General features: G+C 38.4%; 1 long non-coding RNA gene across 1 annotated transcript; it reads left to right on the top strand.

Moving 5' to 3' along the window:
* Positions 1–3,064: 3,064 nt before the first annotated feature.
* LOC135097469 (uncharacterized) lies at positions 3,065–8,668 on the top strand. The gene is made up of 4 exons (XR_010265734.1): positions 3,065–3,294; positions 3,403–3,613; positions 6,552–6,978; positions 7,070–8,668. It is a non-coding gene; the product is annotated as an uncharacterized LOC135097469 (long non-coding RNA).
* The last annotated feature ends 370 nt before the right edge of the window (positions 8,669–9,038 follow it).

Below are 9,038 nucleotides of genomic sequence, written 5' to 3'. Positions count from 1 at the left end.
CAGCAACAACAACAACAAAAAGAAAAAAGCTCACTTGGATGCCATTTCCCAAAAAGATTGCCGAATAGAAAAAAAAAATAAATAAATAATAATAATAATAATAATAATAATAATAAAACGACGGACAATAAGTGTCTTGAAACTCCCCTCTTGAAAGAGTTCAAGTCATAGGAAGGAGGAAATACAGAAGCAGGCAGAGAATTCCAGAGTTCACCAGAGAAAGGGATAAATTATTGAGAATACTGGTTAACTCTTGCTGCATTAGAGAGGTGGACAGAATAAGGATGAGAGAGAGAAGAAAGTCTTGTGCAGCGAGGCCGCGGGAGGAAGGGAGGCATGCAGTCAGCAAGATCGGAAGAGCATTTAACATAGAAGATAGCAAGAGATGCTGGGATGAGAGAGAAGCTGAAGACAATCGGTTAGAGGAATGGAGTTGATAAGATTAAATACTTTTGATTCCAGGTGAGGTGAGTGGACCCCCTTACACATAGAGGGGAGTGAAAAATTGGCTGAGACGACTCAGAACGCTAAACTTCACATAAGCTGTTTAAGCTAGATGTGAGATGTTGAGTTTTCAGTTTAGATTATAAGTTAAGGACATACAGAGGATGTTGTGTCGAAAAGGGGAACAGTTAAAAGAGTGTCACTGAAGAAGAGCGGATGATTATCTGGAAGGTTGTGTCGAGTTGATGGATGGAGGAATTGAGTTTTTGAGGCATTGAACAATACTATACTAAGTTTATTCTGTCCCAGTCAGAAATTTTAGAGATCAGAAGTCGGGTGTTCTGTGGTTTTCCTGCGTGTTGTTTAATACCTGAAGGGTTGGACGTCTACGAAAAAGACATGAAAAGTGCAGGGTGGTATCGTCAGTGTAGAAGTGGATAGGACAAGATTAGTAACGATGTTAGTAAATTTGCGGATGACACGAAGGTAGATAGGTTAATTAGGTTAATTAGATTCGTATGCCATCGCCTCTCAGGCAGACTTGGATAGGATGAAAGAATGGACAGATAGATGGCAAATGCAGTTTGGTCTCAAAAAATGTAAAGTATGTAGCTTAAGTAGAAGAAACCCACACAATAGGCACACAATAAAGAACGAAGCTCTGGTAAATTCAGAGAACAAAAAAAGATTTAGGAGTTACAGTTAGCTCTGATCTCAGTCTGTAAAAACAATGTATAGAGACCAGAAATGAATCAGATCGGCTGTTAGGACTAATTTTTAGGAGTGTTAAAAGTAGAAATCCCGAAGTAATATCAAAATTCTATTTGGCTCTGGTCAGACCTTATCTAGATTATGCTGTGCAATTTTGGTCTGCATATTAAAGAAAGACTATCAGAATCAGCACAAATGTGAATAACAACAAGGATACAGGGAATGAGGGATATTCCTCACGAAAGGAGACTGAGGTTTTTAAAATTTACTTTTCTTAGAAAGGCGTAGGTTAAAAGGGGACCTGATATAGACATTTAAGTGGTATAGGGGATGCGACAAACAAAATTCCCAGAATCAGTAATCAGGATAGAACAAGAAATAATGGATTCAAGCTTGAAAAAGTTAGATAAAAAAGATAGAAAGAAATTGGTTCTCACTTAGAATGGTAGATGAACTGAATGGACTCAGTAATCCGATTGTTAGTACTGAGTCATTGGGGAGACTTAAAAGAAGATTAGACAGATCTATGGATGGGGATGATAATTGGAAATACTGTACATAAGAACATAAGAAATAAGAAAAGCTGCAAGAAGCCATCAGTCCTACACGTGGCAGTCCTTGTATGAAATATGCCTACCTATTTCCATTTATCATCCCCATCCATAAATCCGTCTTATCTTCTCTTAAACCTCCCTAATGTCTTAGCACTAACAACTTGATTACTAAGTCCGTTCCATTCATCGACCACTCTTTTTGAGAACTAATTTCTTCCTATGTCTTTTTTAAACCTAAATTTTTCAAGCTTGAACCCGTTATTTCTTGTTCTGTTCTGATCCTAAGAATTTTGCTTACGTCCCCCTTGTTATAGCCCTTATACCATTTCAAGACTTCAATCAGGTCCCCTCTTAACCTACGTCTCTATAAAGAGTGTAAATTTAACAGCTTCAATCTCGCCTCGTAAGGAATACTCCTCATCCCCTGTGTCCTTTTAGTCATTCTCCTTTGTACTGATTCTAATAGACCTATATCCTTTCTGTAATATGGGGACCAGAACTGCACATCGTAGTCCGGATGAGGTCTGATCAGCGCCATATATAATCTTAATATTAATTTGGGCCTTCTACTTTTAACACTCCTAAAAATTAATTCTAGTACCCTATTTGCCCTGTTTCTGGCCTTTATGCATTGCTTTCTTAGACAGAATTCAGCGCTAACTATAACTCCTAAATTTTTTTCGTACCCTGAACCTACCAGCGCTTCGTTGCTTATTGTGTACCTACTGTGTGGGTTTCCTCTACCTACGCTAAGTACTTTGCATTTGTTGATATTGAACTGCATTTGCCATCTGTCTGTCCATTCGTTCATTCTATTACACACATAATAAATCAATAATTAAACATACAATTGAATAGTAAATAGATAAGTAAACAAAGACAAGATAACTTCTTTATGGATTAATGATACACACACACACACACACACACACACACACAAACACTGTACGTATAAAAAAAAAAAATCATGGTCACTACCAATATTATAAAAAAAAAAAAAAAAACGGGGGCGGGGGGAGATCCTGACAGTGGCGTGACTACTGGTTCAATGTTTAATTCAGAGACGTGCATGACTAATCAGAAAGGAAGTCGACATGATAGCTTGACGGGATCGTTCGACACATGCTTCAAATATGGTGACTCCCTCGCGACGTCCATTAATAATGAAAAGCTCCATTGATCAGCTGTTTTTCACTGTAGGAGTCAAATTGTATGGCATCCTGAATTTTTAATTTCAACAATGAATCATCATGGAAGTGCGACACCCACTGTTTTCATACTACTACTACTACTAATAATAATAATAATAATAATAATAATAATAGAAATAATAATAGCAAAAATAATAATAATGATATAATAGATCAGTACAAAACTACAGCCAGTATTTCAACAGCGCCACAGTCTTGAAAATCCCTGTACATCTAAAGCAACATACATATTTGTCAAAAGAAGAGGTATTGTATTGATTAAATGGGCAATAAGCCATTGGCACGACACCACCACCGAGTGCGTGGAGAGAAAGAAGCTCAGAAGAGGGAAGGAGAAAGGTTGAGTACCTCCCAGTATTCGGCCGACGACTAAGGTCCTGAATTTGCTTGTTCTATCGCCAGGTTTTGTTGGAAGACCTTGTAATAATCAAATATGATGGTCTGTTGTGCATTTAGTTACGGAATCTGCTGTCATTTTGCAGGTGGTTAAGATGACGAAGGTTACTGTCATTTGGATAACAATTTTCGCAAGCGTTTTCTACACTACAAGGACACAGTCAACTTACAGTTTGAGAGAGCAACCGAGCACCTGTATTCCCATGATGGGTTTGACCTATGATTTTCGCACTACCTTCTCTATGCTGTGTGGTGTGCTGTGTGGTGAAAGGAGGGCCGTGAAGTACACCTTTAACAGTGAGTAACAGATCCAGTTTCATGTTGTAGAACTTTGATGTGTATATACACACACACACACACACACACACACACACACACACACACACACACACACACACACACACACCTGATTTCTTACTTTCAGTAAAATATATGAAATGATTGTTTGCTTACGATTAATCAACTACTTTAAAAAAAGAACATTAACTAAATACTGCCAACACGGATCTCGTACAAACTCTTTAACAGAAACAGGTCTACTGTATTTTGCTAACAATGTTTACAATTTCTTACAGGAAAGATTTTCTGCATTTTTTTTCTTACAATTTCTTAGAGGAAAGATTTTGTGCAACTGGGCTTTCTATTGGTTAGATAAATGGAAACATTTTGAGTTAAGGGGTATGTTTTCTCTGCTGACGACACAAGTCTTTCATTACCTGACAGACATTAATTCCCTACATGTATATATAAATACAGAACTGAGTTTAATCCATTAGTGAATAAGACCTAGTGATTTTTTTTTTGCAAGGCCACTGGCCATGGGCAACAAAAAAAAAGCATAAAAAGAAGGCCCACTTAATGCCAAGTCCCACAGAGAATTCCAGATGGAAAAATCAAATAATGGAGGATAAGTGTCTTGAAACCTCCCTCTCGAAAGAGTTCAAGTTATAGGGAGGAGGAAATACAGAAGCAGGCAGGGAGTTCCAGAGCTTACCAGAGAAAGGGATGAATGGCTGAGAATACTGGTTAACTCTTGCATTAAAGAGATTTAATGGACAGGGATGAGAGAAAGAAATTCATGTGCAGCGAGGCCGCAGGAGGAGGGGAGGCATGTAGTTAGCAATATTAGGAGAGCAGTTAGCATGAAAATAGCGGTAGAAGACTGCAAGAGATGCAATATTGCGGCGATGAGAAAGAGGCTGTAGACAGTCAGTTAGAGGAGAGGGATCGATGAGACAGGGTGTGAGAAAACTGGTGGAGATGACTCAAAACACCTAATTTCATAAAAGCTATTTTAGCTAGAGATAAGATGTGAAGTTTCCAGTTTTAGATTATAAGTAAAGATCAGACTGAGGATGCTCAGTGTAGAAGAGTGGGACAGTTGAGTATCATTGAAGAAGAGGGGATAGTTGTCTGGAAGGTTGTGTCGAGTTGATAAATGGAGGAATTGAGTTTTTGAGGCAATGAACAATTCTAAGTTTGCTCTGCCCCCTATCAAAAATTTTAGAGAGATCAGAAGTTATGCGTTCTGTGGCTTACCTACGTGAACTATTTACTTCCTGAAGGGTTGGTTGGACGTCTACGAAAAGATGTGGAAAACTGCAGGGTGGTATCATCCGTGTGGGAGTGGATAGGACAAGAAGTTTGGTTTAGAAGATCATTAATAAATAATAAGAAGAGAGTGGGTGACAGGACAGAACTCTGAGGAACACCACCATCAATAGATTTAGGAGAAGAACAGTGACTGTCTACGGTGCACAGCAGCAATAGAATGGTCAGAAAGGAAACTTGAGGTGAAGTTACAGAGAGAAGGATAGAAGCTATAGGATGGTAGTTTGGAAATCAAAGCTTTGTGCCAGGCTCTTTCAAAAGCTTTTGATATGTCTAAGGCAACAGAAAAAGTTTCACCAAAATCTCTAAAAGAGGATGACCAAGACTCAGTAAGGAAAGACAGATCATCAGTAGAGCGGCCTCGACGGAACCCATACTGGTGATCATATAGAAGGTTGTGAAGAGATAGATGTTTAAGAATCTTTCTGTTGAGGATATATTAAAAAACTTTAGATTTCCCGGAAATTAAAACAGTAGGACGGTAGTTTGAGGGATTAGAATGGTCACCCTCTTAAGGAACAGGATGAATGTAGCAAACTTCCAGCAAGAAGGAAAGTTATATGTTGACAGACAGAGTTGAAAGAGTTTGACTAGGCATGGTGCAAACACAGAGGCAGAGTTTTGGAGAACAATACAAGGGACACCATCAGGTCCATAAGCCTTCCGAGGGTTTAGGCCGGTAACAGCGCCGCCGCATTGCGGAAAAAAAAAAAAAAAACACACACACACAAACCAATAAGACGTGTCTCATTACTGTGGTGGATTTGATGGCACTGCACTGCTGCAGTACCAAATCTGAGGATGAAACACACACACACACACACACACACACACACACACACACAGTTTTAGATACGATGGCGTGGCACCGCCACAACTCTACGCCACACCAGATGTGAGGAAAACACACACACACACACACACACACACACACACACACACGGTATTGTGCAATATCGCTGCACCGCTGCAACGCTGCGTCACACCAGATGTCAGCACAAAACACACACACACACACACACACACACACACAGTTTTAGATGCGATGCTGCTGCACCACCGCAGCGCTGCTTCACGCTGCATGTGAGGACAACACCACATGCAGTTCTGGTCCATGTAGGTGAAATAAATAAGTTTTATTTTCCAGTGTTTTCAATACCCCGAGTTTCCCGATCCTCCAGTTCAGTGCTATGCCTTCGAAAGAAAGCAAGCAGGAAACTGGAGAGGGTAAATTACTGTTGTCATCTTATGTTTGTCACTGTTTGTTACCTAATTGAATTCACATATTTTGTGGCTATTTTTTTAGATCATAGTATTGTATAAAATTGTGTATATGTTTGAAATACTACAGATTACTTTGTAATTGTTTGTAAGCAATTGATATAGGTATAGTGTCTTCTCCTTGTCCATTGTATTCTTAAAGGCATTAGTTATTAGAGTATAAGCACGCTGATAAGCATCTAATTAATGTCTGCCATTCGCGGAGCTTCGGATCGACAGTATGTATTAGAAGCAATAAATTCATTCACTTATTTACTTACTGACATACACAAGAGATGGTGTGCAGTACCGGTACATTTTTTTATTTTATTTATTTATTTTATTTATTTATTTATTTTTTCAGGCAACACCAACAAATGTACTCTGTACGGAGAAGGTTATGGCCCGGCCTCCTCCACAAACACCTTCCTTATGTTCCCGTCACAAGATTCCCTGGAGGATGTGGCCACAGGAAAGCCAGCTTCCGCAAGCAGCGTTTATTTGCAAGTATCCAGCAACAACTCTTCTTGTAAGAGCTTTAGTTTGATATGTTGGATTCGGAATTTATGAAAACATTTTTTTTTCTTTTAATACCGAACAAAACAAATTTCAGGTCATACATACCTTCTATGGCCGTGGACACAATCGAGACGGATGACAGTATGTTCCACTCAGCTGTAGCTGATTCACAACCCTGGTGGCTGCTGGACCTCGGCGAGACACGGGTGATTCATGAGGTCCAAATCCTTCCTCGTCGCAATTGCTGCCCTTTCAGGTTCCACGATATTGAGGTGAGTAAAGGATCTCGGCATCTAGATAGCATTCACTTGGCGTGTCGAGGTAGAGAAGAGTCTGTTGTTCATGTTGTGTTTTTACACACAGATTCGCATAGGTGACGTGCAGCCACCCAATGGTGACTTTTCATCGTTCACTCCGTTCTCGACGTACAAGGGTCCTTATTCCGCCGCTCTTGGCCGTCTTTCATGCGCTAGGGGTGATGGCCTCAGTGGCAGGTTCGTCGTCATCATAAAGGTGATACCAGGTGATCAGTATGTACTCCAGGTAGCTGATGTTAATATCTTTGTCCAGAAGTAATTAACTAGTGATAACGCTCTGATGTTACAACTTCTTTATGATATGATAGGCAGTTATCATTGCAAATATGAATACTTATTGTATCTTGTTAGAATGCTGAAATGGTTTTCTTTGTGTCTACTAAAGAGCAGTATGTGGGCCAGCAAATTAGGTCATATCCACCGTGTGTAACATGTAGAGAAATCCATAACGCGGGGTAAGATAACATTAATGTCGGGGGAATGAGCGTGCCGTCGCCATCCACAGTAGTCTGGAAGAGTTTAGTGAGGAAAAGACAAACTGCAGCCGCCTCTACCGCTGCCAACATATAGGCTAAAATTCAGTGAGTTTAAGCAGATATCACATAGGAGCATATTTCCATTGACCGTCTATCCTCGATCTTCCGACATAGGATGCTAGCGTCGAGTCTGTCTTGCACACACACACACACACACACACACACACACACACACACGGCCTTCTACCATCCAGTACTCGTCCTCTGATTTGTATCTCAGCAACTATGACGGACTTATTTAGAAGTGATGGAATGTTTTCCAGTGATGCTAATGACACAATGACGTTAATTCAACTTGTGAAGCAGGTGGAAGGTTAGTTTAAATTAGGTTAGAATATGGTTGCGCACCACAGAATTAAGTTTGGTTAACCACATGGTTAGGTTAAACCCTGAAGGGTTTAGTTGAGGTTAGGCCCCGTAAGATTAGATTTTGGATTAAATATGGCTAATACTTTTTTTTTTTCTTGCTTTGGAGTTTTTGGTTTAGGTCTACTGAATATTGATGAAATCAGTATCCTGTTCTAGGTTCTTAAAATCTGAAGAATTCTCTTCCTACAAGCTGACAGGTTCCTTAACTTTTCAATGAGGGATACCTGAGGATTTCTCCACCATCTTATTCTTTCCTCTAGATTGAATATACTGTTCATCACTTCCTTTACTTCAGAAATATATACAGAAAAAATCAAGACATGTCTGGACCTGCTCAGCTGGTTCTTTTACGTGCATATTGGTAATATTCACTCTAGTAATTTTTCACTTGCTAAGTCTTCATGCATAGTTAATAAACATCCATAAAACATGTATTTGTATGATTTGAGGTCTAACGTTATGAATATCACCGTGATATTATAAGATGTGAACACAACCAAGCACCATTTTGGATCCTACCGTCGGCTGTCGACACTGCTTCCCTTTTGTGCCAGAAAAAAGCAAGCTAAAGTCCGAGAGGAAGACAACGCTACCGTCCGACTTCGCAGGAGTGCTGGTGTGATATCAGCTTCAGGGTCCTGAGACAAACATTCGCTAACTCTTTACTAAAGTAATACAGCATAGTGTATACAGACATTAGATATGTACTCCTGCTTTGAAAATTAAATACCATGTTACTAGTCATAATTTTTATTCATTCTCAGGTTTCCTCATATAATATAATATAATGGATACGTTGATAACCTTTGGTCTGTATTGATGTTATGTGAATTTGTTACTCTGTCAGTTTTTATTTTATTATATATATATATATATATATATATATATATATATATATATATATATATATATATATATATATATATATATATATATATATATATATATATATATATATATATATATATATATATATATATATATATATATATATATATATATATATATATATATATATATATATATATATATATATATATATATATATATATATATATATATATATATATATATATATATATATATATATATATATCCGCGTGGCCACGC

Source organism: Scylla paramamosain, chromosome 4, assembly GCF_035594125.1.
Source record: "Scylla paramamosain isolate STU-SP2022 chromosome 4, ASM3559412v1, whole genome shotgun sequence".
Classification (NCBI taxonomy): domain Eukaryota; kingdom Metazoa; phylum Arthropoda; class Malacostraca; order Decapoda; family Portunidae; genus Scylla; species Scylla paramamosain.
The sequence above is the reverse complement of the archived record's forward strand: the minus strand, read 5'-3'. Positions and strand labels throughout refer to the sequence as shown.